General features: G+C 42.1%; 1 pseudogene; it reads right to left on the bottom strand.

Moving 5' to 3' along the window:
* Positions 1–17,344, bottom strand: part of LOC116357430 (lipase maturation factor 1-like) — a 50,155-nt pseudogene extending 32,811 nt beyond the window's left edge.
* Positions 17,345–18,234: the final 890 nt, after the last annotated feature.

The following is an 18,234-nucleotide window of genomic DNA, read 5'->3' as shown; positions in this document are numbered from 1 at the left end:
GAAAATTGGTTACAATGACATAATCCTGTGGTTGAAATGTCACCCTCAAAACAGTTGACTTTTTTCAAATCCAATATTATCCCCCTAGATTTCACATCACAATACGTTGACAAATTAAGTTGAAACATTGATTCAACCTATATGCCCAGTGGGTTATGTGTAGCTACGATCTGGTTACCTACAACAAACAGTTATGTTGAGTCTTTGTCACGTTCTGACCTTTATTTCCTTTGTTTTGTATTTATTTAGTATGGTCAGGGCGTGAGTTGGGTGGGCAGTCTATGTTTGTTTTTCTATGTTTTGGGGCATTTCTATGTTTCGGCCTAGTATGGTTCTCAATCAGAGGCAGGTGTCATTAGTTGTCTCTGATTGAGAATCATACTTAGGTAGCCTGGGTTGCACTGTTTGTTTGTGGGTGATTGTCTATGTTGTAGCTTCACGGTCGTCATTTGTTTATTGTTTTGTATGCAGTGTCAGTACTTTCTTTATTAAAGATTTACCATGGACACTTACGACGCCGCATTTTGGTCCGACTCTCCTTTTCACCTCTCCTCTTCGGAAGAAGAGGAGGAACACCGTGACAGTCTTTTACATATTTAAACTTATTTTCCAGATATCTTCTAAACTACCCACAAACTCAATGCACCATTTCTCAAAATCATATGGATAATCAACTCTGCATTAGCTAGCTCAAGATGGCTAATGTTAGCCACCAGCCATGCAGTCCGAGTGTTGGCATCAGTGAGCTACAATCCACCATTCAGGAGGAGGTGTGATGTAAACAACCAATCAGCAACCAATCAGATTCCCCACACATGATTGGGGCTGCATGACCTGTTCTTTGTGTAGTCTACCAGAGTTTGTCAACCTTGGCTTTGTACTAGCACGCTACTGTTGTGATCATTTCCACAGCAGGGCTAACATTAGCAGGTTAGTTGGTTAGGAACCTTGCAAGCTGATTTTTAACAATACATTCATAAAGTATTTGCTTGTAAGTTGGCTGAAAATTCAATTGAAGCTAGTACAAATGATTGGTTTAATTTAAAGTTACACATTTGAAGTTACTGGCTTACCCAGTTATCCATATTACGTCACACTCGGCAAAAACATTTTCTGATCGGTTTCATGTAATAACTAGAAAAATGGAGAAGTGAGGTTTAACCTTGCTTTGGAACATTTGATGCATATAGTAATGCAAATCCATTTGTTAAGTTTATGCTACCTACTCTTTAATTAAAAAATATATTAGTTAAAAATACATTTACATGCATGTTGAAATAGATTTTGCAAAACATATCGGTAAATACACAAAATATATTCGAAACTATATTCTTTAATGTATTTTGAAATACATTAAATATAATTTGTAATGCATACAGTTTTAACATACAGTGTATTCGGAAAGTACTCAGACCCCTTGACTTTTCCCACATTTTGTTACTAGAGCCTTATTCTAAAATGTATTAAATAAAAAATCTGATCAAGCTACACACAATACCCATAATTTTTTTTGCAAATTTAACAGAAATAGCTTAATTACATAAGTTTTCAGACCCTTTGCTATGAGACTCGAAATTAAGCTTGGATGCAACCTGATCCCATTGATCATCCTTCAGATGTTTCTACAAAGTGATTGGACATGATTTGGAAAGGCACACACCTGTCTATATAAGGTCCCACAATTGACAGTGCATATCATTGCAAGAACCAAGTCACGAGGCTGAAGGAATTGTCCGTAGAGCTCCGAGACAGGATTGTGTCAAGGCACAGATCTGGGGAAGGGTACCAAGAAATCGGGGGTGAAGGGAGGTGACCGAAAACATGATGGTCACTGACAGACCTCCAGAGTTCCTCTGTGGAGATGGGATAACCCTCCAGAAGGACAACCATCTCTGCCGCACTCCACCAATCAAGCCTTTATGATAGAGTGGCCAGACGAAGCCACTCATCAGTAAAAGGCACATGACAACCTTCTTGGAGTTTGCCAAATGGAACCGAAAGGACTCGTACCATGATAAACAAGATTCTCTGGTCTGACTACAAAAGGGAAACCCAGCCGCGTGCTGCCCAGTAACACGGGACTACCAGACAAGCGAAATGCTTTTTATGCTCTGAGGCAAGCAACACTGAAGCATGCAGGAGAGCACCAGCTGTTCCGCACGTCTGTGTGATCACGCTCTCCGTAGCCGATATAAGCAAGACCTTTAAACAGGTCAACATTCACAAGGCTGCGGGGCCAGACGGATTACCAGGACTTATACAAAGAGCACGCGTGGACCAACTGGCAATTGTCTTCACTGACATTTTCAACCTGTCCCTGACCCAGTCTGTAATACCTACATATTTCAAGCAGACCAAAAGTGCGAATATAACCTGCCTAAATGACTACCGCCTTGTAGCGCTCATGTCGGTAGCCATGAAGTGCTTTGAAAGGCTGTCATGGCTCTCATCCAGAAAACCCTTGACCCACTCCAATTCACATACCGCCCCAACAGATGACTCAATCTTCATCGCACTCCACACCGCCCTTTCCCACCTGGACAAAAGGAACACCTATGTGAGAACACTGTTCATTGACTACAGCTCAGTGTTCAACACCATAGTGCCCACAAAGCTCATCACTAAGCTAATGACCCTGGGACTAAACACCTCCCTCTGGATCCTGGACTTCCTGACGGACCGGCCCCAGGTTGTAAGGGTAGGCAACCGCACATATGCTACGCTGATCCTCAACACGGGGGCCCCTCAGGGGGGCATGCTTTGTCCCCTCCTGTACTCCCTGTTCACCCACAACTCCAACGCCATCATTAAGTTTGCTGACGACACAACAGTGGTAGGCATAATCACTGACAACGATGAGATGAGTGTGGTGCCAGGACAATAACCTGTCTCCAAGACAAAGGAGCTGATTGAGGACTATAGGAAAAGAAGAGCCGAACAGGTCCCCATTAACATCGACGAGGCTGTAGTGGAGTGGGTTGAGAGTTTCAATTCCTTGGTGTGCATGTCACCAACAAACTATCACAGTCCAAACACACTAAGACAGTCGTGAACAGGGTACGACAACCCCTTTTCCCCCTCAGCATACTGAAAAGATTTGGCATGGGTCCCCAGATCCTCAAAAAGTTCTACGACTGCACCATCGAGAGCATCCTGACCGGTTGTATCACTGCCTGGTACATCAACTACTCGGCATCCAACCGTAAGGCGCTACAGAGGGTAGTACGTACGGCACAGTACATCACAGAGGCCAAGCTTCCTGACATCCAGGACCTATATACTAGGTGGTGTCAGAAGGAGGCCCCAAAAATTTTTGTGGAAAGGCACACAAAACAGCTTCTACCCCCAAGCCATACGACTGCTGAACAATTAATCAAATGGCCACCCGGACTATTTACATTGACAACTCGCTATTTATTATCTATGCATAGTGACTTTACCCCTACCTACATGTACAAATTACCTCGACTAACCTAAACACCCACACAGTGACGTGGTACCGGCACCCCCTTAATATAGCCTCGTTATTGTTATTTTATCGTGTTACTTTTCATTTTATTTTTTACTTTCGATTATTTAGTAAATATTTTCTTAACTCTATTTATTGAACTGCATTGTTGGTTAATGGCTTGTGACAAATAACATTTGATTTGATGAAACCAAGATTAAACTCTTTGGCCTGAATGCCAAGCATCACGTCTGGAGGAAACCTGGCACCATCCCTACGGTGAAGCATGGTGGTGGCAGCATCTTGCTGTGGGGATGTTGTTCAGCGGCAGGGCCTGGGAGACGAGTCAGGATCGAGGGAAAGATGGATGGAGCAAAGTACAGAGAGGTTCTTGATAAAAACCTGCTCCAGAGCACTCAGGACCTCAGACTGGGGCGAAGGTTCACCTTCCAACAAGACATTGACCCTAAGCACACAGCTAAGACAGAGCATCAGTGACTTTGGGACAAGTTTCTGATTGGCCCAGCCAGAGCCCAGACTTGAACCCGATCGAACATATCTGGAGAGACCTAAAATAACTGTGCAGCGTCACTCCTCATCCAACCTGACACAGCTTGAGGGGATCTGCAGAGAAGAATGGGAGAAACTCCCCAAATACAGGTGTGTCAAGCTTGTAGATTCATACCTGTCACGTTCTGACCTTTATTTCCGTTTTTGTATTTATTTAGTATGGTCAGGGCGTGAGTTGGGTGGGCAGTCTGTTTGTTTTTCTATGATTTGGGTATTTATTTTGTATAGTGTTCAGTGTTCTCTTTATTAAAATTCACTATGAACACATACCACGCCGCATATTGGTCCTCTGATCCTTCTCGCCTCTCCTCTTCGGAAGAAGAGTAGGAAATCTGTGACAATACCCATGAAGAATCAAATCTGTAATCACTGCCAAAAGTGCTTCAACAAAGTACAGAGTAAGGGGTCTGAATACTTATGTAAACATATTATTTGTTTTTTTATATTTAATACATTTGCAAAAATTTCTAAAACCTGTTTTGCTATGTCATTATGGGGTGTTGTGTGTAGATTGAGGAAATTGTTTTCATTTGTCATTTTTAGAATAAGGCTTTAATGTAACAAAATGTGGAAAAAGTCAAGGAGTCATGAATACTTTACAATTGCACTGTAAATTGTGATATACATTTGACATACATTACGCAATATACGTTGGAATGTATTTCAATTGTATTCAATACATTTGGCCAATTCAATACTTCACATGTACAGTGCAGTGAGAAAGTATTCACAACCTTGACTTTCCACATTGTGTTGTGTTACAGTTTGAATTTAAAATTGATTAAATTGAGATTGTGTCACTGATCTAAACACAATACCTGTCACGTTCGATGTATGGAGGAGACCAAGGCGCAGCGTAAGATGACTACATACTTCTTTAATGAAGAAACACTAAACAAACTTACAAAACAATAAACCGAACGTGACGCTATATAATATAAGTGCAGACACAAGCAACTAATACATAGACAATGACCCATGAATTACCCAAGGAATATGGCTGCCTAAATATGGTTCCCAATCAGAGACAACGATAAACAGCTGCCTCTAATTGAGAACCAATCTAGGCAACCATAGACATACAAAACACCTTAGACAGTACAAAAACACATACATCACCCATGTCACACCGTGACCGAACCAAAATAATAAAGAAAACAAAGAATACGAAGGTCAGGGCATGACAGTACTCTCCCGCACACCTAAGCCTATGTGGGAGGGTCTGGGTGGGCGTAACTCTGAGGTGGCGGTTCTGGCTCGGGACGAGCCACTTCTGACTCGTCACACTTACTTAATGTCTCTGGAGCGGGAACCCTCACCGCCGACCACGGACTCGAGGACGCCACTGGACTGATGGTCGAGTCTGGAGTGAGTGACGCCTCTGGATTGGAGGGAGACTCTGGCGGATCCAGACCGGAAGGAGACTCTGGCGGATCCGGACTGCGACCCGTCGTGGCAGGTTCCGGACTGCGACCCGTCGTGGTAGGTTCCGGACTGCGACCCGTTGTGGTAGGTTCCGGACTGCAGACCGTTGTAGGAGGTTCTGGTCTGCGGCCCGTCGTAGGAGGTTCCGGTCTGTAGACTGTCGCCGGACGCTCTGGTCTGGGTACTGTCGCCGGACGCTCTGGACTGGCGAGACGCACTGTAGGCCTGGTGCGTGGTGCCGGCACTGGTGGTACCGGGCTGGGGACACGCACCTCAGGGCGAGTGCGAGGAGCAGGAACAGGGCATACTAGACTGCAGAGGCGCACTGGAGGCCTGGTGCGTGGTATCGGCATTGGTGGTACCGGGCTGAGAACACGCACCTCAGGGCGAGTGCAGGGAGGAGGAACAGGGCGTACAGGGCTCTGGAGACGCACAGGAAGCCTGGTGCGTGGTGTTGGCACTGGTGGTACTGGGCTGGGGACACGCACCTCAGGGCGAGTGCGGAGAGCAGGCACAAGACGTATTGGGTTGTGTAGGCGTACTGGAGGTCTGGAGTGTAGAGCTGACACAACCTGTCCTGGCTGGATTGTTATACTTGCCCTGCAAATGCAGGGCGCTGGCACAGGATGCACAGGGCTGTACAGACTCACAGTACGCAGAGCCGGCGCAGGATATCCTGGTCCATGGAGGTATACTGGAGACCAGGTAGCGCTGAGCCGGCACCCTCCTTCCTGGCTGGATGCCCATTCTAGCCCAGCCAATGCGAGGAGCTGGAATAGAGCGCACCGGGCTAGAAATGCGCACTGGAGACACCTTGCGTTCCACTGCATAACGGTGCCTGACCAGTAACACGCTCCCCACGGTAAGCACGAGGAGTTGGCTCAGGTCTCCTACCTGACTCAGCCAATCTCCTCGTGTGCCACCCCCCAATTTTTTTTATTGGGGCTGCAATTCGGGCTTCCGTGCTAGTCGTGTCTTCATATATCATCGCCGTTCCTCCTGTGCTCTCTCCACCTGCTTCCATGGCAGGGTCTTGTCCCCTGCCATTACCTCCTCCCAGGTCCAGGATGTCCTCCACTCCTCTTTCTCCCGAGTCCACGATGTCCACTCCTCTTTTTCACACTGCTTGGTCCTTTTATGGTGGGTTAGTCTGTCACGTTCGATGTATGGAGGAGACTAAGGCGCAGCGTAAGATGAATACATACTTCTTTAATGAAGACGAAGAAACACTAAACAAACTTACAAAACAATAAACCGAATGTGACGCTATATAATATAAGTGCAGACACAAGCAACTAATACATAGACAATGACCCACGAATTACCCAAGGAATAGGGCTGCCTAAAATTGGTTCCCAATCAGAGGCAACGATAAACAGCTGCCTCTAATTGAGAACCAATCTAGGCAACCATAGACATACAAAACACCTAGACTAGTTACCATCCCATAAACATACAAAAACCATAGACAGTACAAAAACACATACATCACCCATGTCACACCCTGACCTAACCAAAATAATAAAGAAAACAAAGAATACTAAGAATACTAAGGTCAGGGCGTGACAATACCTGTAACGGCGTTCTTCGTTTGTTGAAAGAGAGTCGGCGGACCGAAATGCAGCGTGGTGGTTAATCATGATCTTTAATGAAAATAAGTGCGATACATGAAATAACTTAATAAATACAAAACAACAAACGGAACGTGAAACCTATAACTACAGCCTATCTGGTGAACACTACACAAAGACAGGAACAATCACCCACGAAAGACAAAGCGAAACTCAGGCTACCTAAATACGGTTCCCAATCAGAGGCAACGAGAATCACCTGACTGCTGATTGAGAACCGCCTCAGGCAGCCAAGCCTATACAACACCCCTAATCAGCCGCGATCCCAAATACTACAAACCCCAATACGAAAATACAATAACATAAACCCCTGTCACACCCTGGCCTGACCAAATATATAACGAAAACACAAAAATACAATGACCAAGGCGTGACAATACCCCATAATGTCAAAGTGTAATTATGTTTTTAGAAATGTTTACAAATTAATAAAAATGGAAACCCTAAATAACTAAAGGAGTAAAAAAAAAAAGCTTAACAAGTAAGATAAGTTGCATGAACTCACTGTGCTATTATGGTGGTTAACATGATTTTTTAAATAACTACCCCATCTTCTGTACCCCACACATACAGTATCTGTAAGGTCCCTCAGTCGAGCAGTGAATTTCAAGCACAGATTCAATGACCAAGTCCAGGGAGGTTTTCCAATGCCTCGCAAAGAAGGGTAGATGGGTAAAAATAAAAAGCAGACATTGAATATCCCTTTGAGCATGGTGAAGTTATTAATTACACTTTGGATGGTGTATCAATACACCCAGTCATTACAAAGATAAAGACATCCTTCCTAATTTATATGATGGAGAGGAAGGAAACTGCTCAGGGATTACCAATATTGATTACCGATATTGAATATTCCAGAGTGGCTTAGTTACAGTTTTTACTTAAATTGTCTTGAAAATCTGTGGCAAGACTTGAAAATGTCTGTTTAGCAATGATCAACCACCAACTTGACAGAGATTGAAGAATGTTTTTAATAATAAAATGGGCAAATGCTGTATTGTACAATCCAGGTTTGCAAAACTCTTAGTAGAGTTACCCAGAAAGACTCACAGCTGTAATGGCTGCCAAAAGTGATTTTAACATGTATTGACTCAGGCGGTTGAATCAAAATATATTAGTATTTTATTTAGCATTCATTTAAAAAAAGTTAGCATTTTTCTTCCACTTTGACAGAGTTTAATTCCACTTAACCTCTACGGGATGGGTGTCCCGAAACTGGGATGGTTGTTGCTATCTTGCGCTAATGTGACTAGAATGACTGTATACAACAGCCAACTTTCTGGGACATAGACATGTCTTATATGGGCAGACAGCATAAATTCTTGTTAATCTAACTGCAGTGTCCAATTAACAGTAGCTATTACAGTGAAAATAATTCCATGTTATTGCTTGAGGAGAGTGCACGTTAACAAAAAACTTTTATCACAGCAACTGGTTTGACACATTCACCTCAAGGTAAATAATGTTCTTACATTCAGTAATCTTGCTCTGATTTCTCATCCTGAGGGCCCGAGAGATCAAATGTAGCATAGTTTTGTTTGATACCGCTCTTCCTGCAAGTGTGAGATGTGACACGTCATGGTGTGGCTGTGAGACAGCTAGTTAACTGGCCAGGTCCAAACTATATTGGGCCCCACACCAGCCCACTGGAACCATGATTACTATGATTATATTTCACAGCTTAAACAGACACTGCCCTGTGCGGTTGATCCCATTAACCCCACTTAGCTAACCGCCTGGACGTAAACTCTGATGCTAACAGCCTGGATAGCAAATTGAAGGAGATGCTTACGCACGCACAAACTTAGCTTAGGACGTGAAGGCAAAAGTGGAACCATTAAGGAACAGGGGAAGAGAAAGTAGTGTGTTGCCAGGAGGGATATTTTCAGCATGTGAGGGAGGGCCTTATTTCTAAAGTCATGAAAAATGTAGAACCTGTTTAGATGAATCTGCTGAAGGAAATGATCAAATATATTTTTGTTATGTCCTCAATAGCACAATTGTTCAATTCGAAATAATTTGATAGCATACGGAGCAGTTTGGATAAGATATTAGATAAGATATTAGACATTGAGAAATAAGACAAATCCAAATCAATGAACTGGGTTATGATCTGACGCGTTTGAAATCCAAACATGAAACCGCTCTGGATCGAGTTTCTTACTTAGGGTTCCTTTGAATCTTACTGGTTACACCCACTTCACTTAAGGGTTCTCAACAGCAGTCTAACAGAGGTCAACCAAGGGATAGATTACCCTGACCTAGTCTAACCAACACTTACAGAACCAACACTGAGTGACTGTAGCATGGGCTTTGAACTGTACTACACTGTATTTACACTGCCAGTGTCAATCTAAGGAACTTCAGACGTTGTCTATCATTTCCAAAAAGGTTTAAGCTTTGTCATCTAAAGATCAAAACTATATGGTTTCAATTATATTTAAAAAAACATTTGTATCCTACCCCAACCACAATAAAATTGATTATCCCACAATTAATAGGCTGTTTATTGGTTAGGCCTCAGCTGTGTCTAAGGGGACCTAAAGTGCTTTGTTTTTAATAAATGTGTTGTAATAACTTTGTGTCTAGTGGAAATTAGTTCAAGTAAGCGTTTCAAGTCAATCATACTCTTGAAACTGAGGTTAGCTGAATGAACATATAGTCCCCTCGTTGCTCTGTCTTCTTTATGGGCCTAATTGAAAAAACACTGAGCATTGTGGCAAGTTTCAACCCCCAAGCTCTGGCAGACAACTGTGCTGGGTTAGTCTGGGTTCGGTGTTCCATCTCTCCACTATGGAAACCATAAGAGAGTCACAAAAGTTGCCTGACTGGTTCCATATTTGCATTTACAATCCATGTCATTTTTTCTAAGGGGTGATGTTTTTATCCATAGCCCAGTACACTTTTAATATAAACACAGTGAATGACAAATCACTAGAAATTCTGTGTTTTTCCACAGACTTTGAGGTGAATTCGGGCGAGTGTCCATTTGCCTCACTTTGCCCTTACAAATGTGAAGGACTGGCGATATGTGTGTCAGTGTAATAGATGTGTACATGTGTGCGTATGAGTCTGTGCCTGTGTGAGTCTTCCTGTTTGCCTGTGTGTGTGTGTGTGTGTGTGTGTGTGTGTGTGTGTGTGTGTGTGTGTGTGTGTGTGTGTGTGTGTGTGTGTGTGTGTGTGTTTATCAATCCCGGCGCCCAGAATTATGCGGACGATGAGCCAGCGGAAGGTCCAGATGGAGATGAGCGAGGGGCAGGGACAGACACCACACAGGCATATCCCCAGGAAGCGTGTCTCCAACAACTGACTCTCCCAACCTGGGAGGGAAGGCAAAGAAGGAGAGAGGGAAGAGAGAGAACAGTCAGAGAAAGAACAACAGGGAGAGAGTACAGGAGAGAGGGATTACAGAAAAACAACAGGGGAATGACTAGTGGTCAAGCAGATGTGGGGGGAATATAGTGTGGAAGGAGAATGTGATTGACCAAGATATGGGATGAGATGACTAAGGGGCATGAGAGATGAAGAAATGGGATATGAGAGAAAAGGACAGATGGTATTGCTAAAGGACAAGTGTGGCAAGTGAAATAAGGCATTAGTACGTTCGGAAAGTTACTCAGTTACGACGTCTGTGATGAAGTAGTGAAAAAGGGGAGAGTTAAAAGGGGGAAACAAAAAATGCAAATTACGTTTTTGCATTAAAACAAAAGAAAAGAACAACGACGTCTGAGCTGACCTCACAGTTCTGAAGCTTTGTTTACAGTTAAAACAATGAGAGCAGGCGAGGATGCTTTAAATAACCAAATATGGCCAGCATTAATGGGAGAAGTGACATAGGGTTAGTTAACCTGCTGAATATGCAAAAAATCCCTGTTCTGGAACGATCTCTATCAGTCATTATAATTTGGGTGGTTCTAGCCCTGAATGCTGAAAGCTGTGGTTTTTCAGACCGTATAACACAGGTATGACAAAACAATTAGTTTTACTTTTACTTTCGTAACCAGTTTATAATAGCATATAATACCACACCCCCCTCGGGACTTATTGCTTAATTCTGCAGTGATGAACCCAGAACCTCCTCTGGCTATGTGTATAAGAAGCGTGTGTGTGTGTGTGTGTGTATATGTCTTGAGTGGCATACACAGCAGGCTTGTTCATAAATGTAAAGTGAAAAGGTTCAGAGGTAGTGCACATCAGAGAATGTGCAAAACATTAGGAATACGTTCCTAATATTGAGTTGTACCCCCTTCAGAACAGCCTCCATTTGTTGGGGCATGGACTCTACAAGGCCCATGTTGACTCCAATGCCACCCACAGTTGTGCCAAGTTGGCTGGATGTCCTTTGGCTGGACCATTCTTCATACCCACGGGAAACTGTAGAGTGTGAAAAACCCAAGAGTGTTGCAGTTCTTGACACACTCAAACCAGTGCTCATGGTACCTACTACCATACCCCGTTCAAAGGCACTTCAATAAGGGATCATAGTTTTAACCAGGTCAATCTATGTCATGGAAAGAGCAGGTGTTCCTAATGTTTTGTACACTTAGTGTACATAGAGAGTTGGGCCAATGCCTGTTAATCAATAAAAATGTCTTAAGCGAGCTGATCTGTTTTGCTTGTTTAAAGGGAGTCATTTCATAGGAAACTGGATGCACTCTCGTATTGCAACATCAAATCAAATCAAAATCAAATGTCTTTATTAAGCCTTTCTTACATCAGCTGATATCTCAAAGCGCTGTACAGAAACCCAGCCTAAAACCCCAAACAGCAAGCAATGCAGGTGTAGAAGCACCAATGTTGTAAATAACGGCGGTGGCATGACAGCCGAATTCACTGTACACACACACGCACACGCACACATGACCAAAAGTATGTGGACACCTGCTCGAAAATCTCATTCCAAAATCATTGGCATTAATATGGAGTTGGTCGCTCCTTTGCTGCTATAACAGCCTCCACTCTCCTGGGAAGGCTTTCCACTTGATGTTGGAACATTGCTGCAGGGACTTACTTCCATTCAGCCACACGTCGGCATTCCAATTCATCCCAAAGTTGTTAGATGGGGTTGAGGTCAGGGCTCTGTGCAGGCCAGTAAAATTCTTCCACACCGATCTCAAACCATTTCTGTATGGACCTCGTTTTGCGCACTCGGCATTGTCATGCTGAAACAGGAAGAGGCCTTCCAAACGTTTGCCCAAAAGTTGGAAGCGCAGAATCGTCTAGAATGCCATTGTATGCTGTAGCGTTAAGATTTCCATTCACTGGATCTACGGGGACTAGACCCGAACCATGAAAAACAGCCCCAGACCATTATTCCTCCTCCAAACTTAACAGTTGACTTTATGCATTGGGGCTGGTAGCGATCTCCTGGCATCCGCCAAACCCAGATTCGTCCGTCAGACTGCCAATGGTAAAAGAGTGATTCATCACTCCAGGGAACGCGTTTCCCCTGCTCCAGAGTCCAATGGCGGCGGGCTTTACACCACTCCAGCCGACACTTGGCATTGCACATGTTGAGCTTAGGCTTGTGTGAGGCTGCTCGGCCATGGAAACCCGTTTCAAGAAGCTCCCGACAAACAGTTATTGTGCTGACATTGCTTCCAGAGGCAGTTTGGAACTCTGTAGTGAGGGTTGCAACTGAGGACAGATGATTTTTATGCGCTATGCTTCAGCATTCGGCGGTCCCGTTCTATGAACCTGTGTGGCCTACCACTTCGCGGCTGAGTCGTTGTTGCTCCTAGACGTTTTCACTTCACAATAACAGCACTTATAGGTGACGGGCCAGCTCTAGCAGGGCAGATATTTTACGAAACTGACTTGTTGGAAAGGTGGCATTCTATGACGGTGACACGTTGAAACTCATTAAGCTCTTCAGTAAGGCCATTCTACTGCCAATGTTTGTCTCAGGAGATTGCATGGCTGTGTGCTCGATTATATACACCTGTCAGCAACAGGTGTGGCTGAAATAACCGAATCCACTAATTTGAAGGGGTGTCCAGATACTTTTGTATATATAGTGTATATGACTGGTGCGCATGTGACACTGCGTGTGAGGTTGCACACATGTATAAAAGTCTAATTCCACAGACAGGCCTAATGTGAAAGCAGCAGAGTGCTCTAGTGGAAGATGTACCTTCTCCCTTCAGCTAAATCCAGCCTGTTCACCCCTCCTAACTAAGAGCCTCTTCACACTTACTACACTTTTTGTAGAAATATCTTCAGTTACACACGTAAACTTGCGTCCTTGCTACGTCTCGACTGCTACCTCTGGAGGTAGCTCACGACACTCGCTGACAGTTGCCCACCTTGAAGATGGGCAGTGTAAACAGAATTGTCTCGTGAGCCAACACTCCTACAGTATAAAGGGTAATAGCGTAGAAATGTTTTTGAAACAGCTGAAATTTTTTACATTTTCCTGAGACATTTTCCTAATGTTTGAGACTCGTTATATTGAGTTTACCAGAAATTAGAGTAACAGCCTGTTACATTCCTGAAATTGTCGCAGTAGCTGCACTGAGCCACGTTAAACTATGTAAGACCATCACCAAAAGCATGTCAAATGTATATCATATATAGGGCTGTCAGAATTTTTTTTGTCAGCCGGTGATTGTCAAGCAAATAACTGTCATCTCACGGTAATTGACGTTAATTGACAAACACATTTAGCATCTCCTGACTTCCACACAGCCTACAAGCCACTGATGCAGACCTTTTGAACATCTACATTTTAAAAAGTCTAATAAATCCATGTAATATATGCTACACCTTCACAATAAATCCATTATTTATTTTAGACAGGTCTAAAGAAACAATGTAGTCTTTCAGAAGAACAGAATAGCATACTTCGAGTTGTCCTTATGTTAGGCCCTGATCTGGCTATCCAACTGGCTGTGGGCTACGCTAGTTCATTTAGCAGACCAAATTTGCCAGACAAGATTTGCTTAAAATTCTGTGGCATTATTTTATAGTATGAATACAATTGAAAGCGAATAAAATAGAACAAATATTTTCTCCAAACAATTTGAGGGAGTCCGCACATTCAGTGTTGAGCAGTTAACAAAGAAATAGGTACTCTTCCTACATGCTTAATTGAGTTTCTCAGAACAAGAATAGACTGACGAGTTTCAAAAGAAAGAACTTTGTTTCCGGCCATTTTAAGCCTGTAATCAAACCCACAAATGCTGATCCTCCAGATACTCAACTAGTCTAAAGAATGACAGTTTTATTGCTTCTTTAATCAGGACAACAGTTTTCAGCTGTGCTAACATAATTGCAAAAGGGTTTTCTAATGATCAATTAGCCTTTAAAAATGATCACCTTGGATTAGCTGACACAACATGCCATTGGAACACAGGTGTGATGGTTGCTGATAATGGGCCTCTGTAACGCCTATGTAGATATTCCATCAAAAATCAGCCGTTTCCTGCTACAATAGTCATTTACCACATTAGCAAATGTCTACGCTGTATTTCTGATCAATTTGATGTTATTTTAATGGACAAAAAAATGTGCTTTTCTTTCAAAAACAAGGAAGTTCCTAAGTGACCCCAAACCTTTGAATGGTAGTGTATGTAACTTCAGTTGTTCTACAAATGTATGTTCAGATAAAAAAATGTATTGAATCCAAAACATACAATAAACTTGTAGTGAAGCCGCTCAACAACTACACCACACCAGTCATCCAACAAACTCCCATTAAGAGCGAAACAAAGATGTATCCAGGGTCAATGCCCTGCTCAAGGGCATGTCTACAGATCTCCCCCAAGGACAAAAACGGGGACCCGAACCCTCCCAGAACCCCCCCCCAGTTTCCCAAAAGCTGCCCCTCATCCGTCTGGGACCCCTCCCACAGTCCCCCCCAAGATTTACATAAAAATAAAAAATTAAATAATAATACATTAATTCCATTCCCCACCCCCAAGAACCCCCTCAATGCACCAACAACCAAAAAAAAAAGAACTGAAGAGAAAAACAAAGGACATCAAGGACAAATAGAATTATAACAGCAAGGTCAACTCTATATGTTTGAGTACATGTCTGGCACTATTTACATTTGTGTGTGTCCATGTATGTGTGTATTTGAATGAGAGTGTGTGTATATGCATGTGTACAAACACCTGCACGGCATCAGCCTCAGCCAAACCGACATTAGCTGTAAAAACACTGCCCCTCAGTGTCATTCAAACGTACTTTTTATTATGTTTAATTTTGACTTTATTTTGAATACTTTTATCTTTGACCATCATTCTACCCCCGCCCAGCCACTCCCCTCCCATTTGTCTCCATTTCCACATCCCAACCCTCAGCTTCCCTCAGCCCATCCCACCTATTTCTGCTGGCCACCCTCTTCGGATTTCTATGCAACATAAATCTTTCAAATATGCTGCGATGTTTAATGTACAATTTCAATGTATCTAATTGAATAGAATCCACAGATTGGGAGTTGAAGATAAATATATTAGTAATTGACTGACCCGGTCTCTCCAGATCTCCTAACAGTACTATTTCTAGGGTAAATTTTAGATCAATGTTATGCATTTTCAGCCATTCCTGAACCTGAGACCAGAAACAGGCTACCAGAGGGCAATACCAAAATAAATGGTCTATTGATTCTATATCGTCACTACAAAATCTGCAAAGCTTAGATGATTTTATGCCCCAAATATTCAACATTTGGTTGGTGGCAAGAATTTTATGTAATAATTTTAGTTGAAAAGCAAGAAGTTTTATATATCAACTCATACAACCTGTACTGTGAAATTGGTACATCCAAAATCTTTGCCCAACTATTTTGCAATCTGTATGGCACAGTTGTCAACATCCTGTTCCTCAAATGAAACTGGTATACTTTCCTATTTATGCTATTTTTATTCCTCTGCCAGTTTTGATCCTTTATATTGGGCAGACAGACCAGTACCCTACCTCCTCCTGCTGCCACCTGCCTCCTCAATTTTTGGGGTAATGCTGTAATCAATTGGTTGTCCTCTTACATTGAGCAAACCTTCCTGTACAATTCTGATAACTCCAGTTGTGAAAGACATAACTCTGACATTCCAATTTACAATATCGTTTAAGAACAAAATACCCTTTTCAAACATCTTTCCCATAAATACAGGTATTTTATCAACCAGCACATTTGAGTTAAGCCATAATATTTGTTGTATCTTTTCAGGGGGATGAAAATTAAATTGTAGCCAGCTCTGCAATGCTTGTTTGAAAAAGAGAGATACTTTGAAAAAAGTATAATTTTCAATTAATCGAAAACTGAGACATGGCAATCTGCACAAAGACAAAAAAAACTATTTTTAAACAATGGATGAGCTTTTCTTAGTAATCTACTTGAGAAGTATCTCTCATTTAGTGTTCAAGTAAAACTTTTGAAAAAGTGAAGGTTTTAGAGAGAGGTTTAGTGCTTTTATATTTAATCATCTCAACCCACCCAATTCATATTCATTATATAGATATTATATAGACGCTTTATTTTTATTCCCAGATAAAGTGAAATATTATTTGCTCATATGATTTGAAAAACGAATCATCAGGAGTAGGCAGCGCCATAAGTAAGTGAGTAAACTGAGATATGACTATGGAGTTAATCAGGGCAATTTTTCCATAAATAGACAGATATTTACCTCTTTATGGTTACAGGATCTTGTCTATTTTTACAAGTTTTCTATTGAAATTCATTGTGGAGAGCTTATTTATATATTTTGTGATATGAATACCAAGAATGTCTACTTCACCTTCAGCCCATTTTATTGGTAAACTGCAGGGTAATGTAAAAGTTGTATTTTGTAAAGATTTTTTCCGATTTAATACATTGTAAGGCTGCATGACGAGGTTGATGATGTGAAAAAAAGTATCTTGAAAGGCATGAGTTCTGCTTTCTTTTTTGCAAAGGCTGTACACACTAGCAGTCTCCCATTCACAATTTGACAAGCACTTTGATAATGCCTCGAATTCATGGCGGCATCCCCTTTGTGTGGCTGTAATCCATGCCTTTTGTGCCCAGCTCCCTGAGTGCTGCACATGCCGAAGCACCCCATTCACATGGCTCTCCATCAGGTGATCTTTCTCACAGGCTACAAGTGAAGACAGACACGTAAGGGACGCAACTGAGCACGTCAATTCCGAGGTGCACAACACAATTCCGAGGTGCATATTGGAAGAACTGTCCACATTTACTTTCGTCAGCCAACAAGATGATTAGGCCTAACAAACAGCTAAAGCACTAGCTTAGCTATCTTAGCACTAGCTTACTATCCCCCATAGTACACAAGTTGACCTATTATATTCTGTGTGAGAAATAAATATTCCAAACATATTCTGGGACAGGTGTGGGATGTGATAGGTCCCAAATGAATACAACCACTAGGATCAAAACACTGTTACACAATGAGGCTGACGCAAAAGATCAGAACCTTTAGCTTAAAATGTTGATAAACTATTAGGATATTTATTCACATTATAAGTGCAGCAATGCGAACATGGCAGTAGGCTTAAAGCACAAATGTTCCATTAGCAGGAAAACACCATTATCAAAAGCGTGATTGTAGATGTAAATGTGATTATGCGTGTAATGCTTTATTATAAAGATGCGTTTTTATGTTGAAAATGATCTTCCCCAAACTTGAAACTCATGTGCTGCTTATGTAGGCCAGTTAGGCTCTACACCCATTGTACAGCAGATTAATGTGCTTCATTTTTTAAGAAGTTATTTGGACACTTTTTGATGTTTTGATACAAAACATAGACATATGGGCCTAAGCTTGCAAAAAAAGCATATGCCGTTTCCTGCCTTATGCAGGGCATCATTGTCAAGTGATAATATTGTCACCCATTCTTGATTTAATCTGGTCTTTACATATACTAAATATGTGTGAAATTTGTTTTGATTTAGAATAGATCATTTTCATGCACCTGTCTAGAAACTGGGCCAGCGTGAAAAATGTAATCTACGCACTTAAATAGCAAATGTGGAATGCTTTTCCCGTGGTTCATTTTCATATCAGACAGGTAGGCTATACTCCTGTTGTAAAGATAAGCAATGTGCTTAATATTAGGAAAGTTGAGAAAAAAATATAGTAAGCCTAGCCTATAGAAAGCTGATGGGATCCTCATCTTTTTAATAGAGGCCATCGCTCTGTCTCACCCAATTGG

Source organism: Oncorhynchus kisutch, linkage group LG25 (genome assembly GCF_002021735.2).
Source record: "Oncorhynchus kisutch isolate 150728-3 linkage group LG25, Okis_V2, whole genome shotgun sequence".
NCBI lineage: Eukaryota > Metazoa > Chordata > Actinopteri > Salmoniformes > Salmonidae > Oncorhynchus > Oncorhynchus kisutch.
Note: the sequence above shows the minus strand (reverse complement) of the source record. Positions and strands in the feature narration are given on the sequence as shown.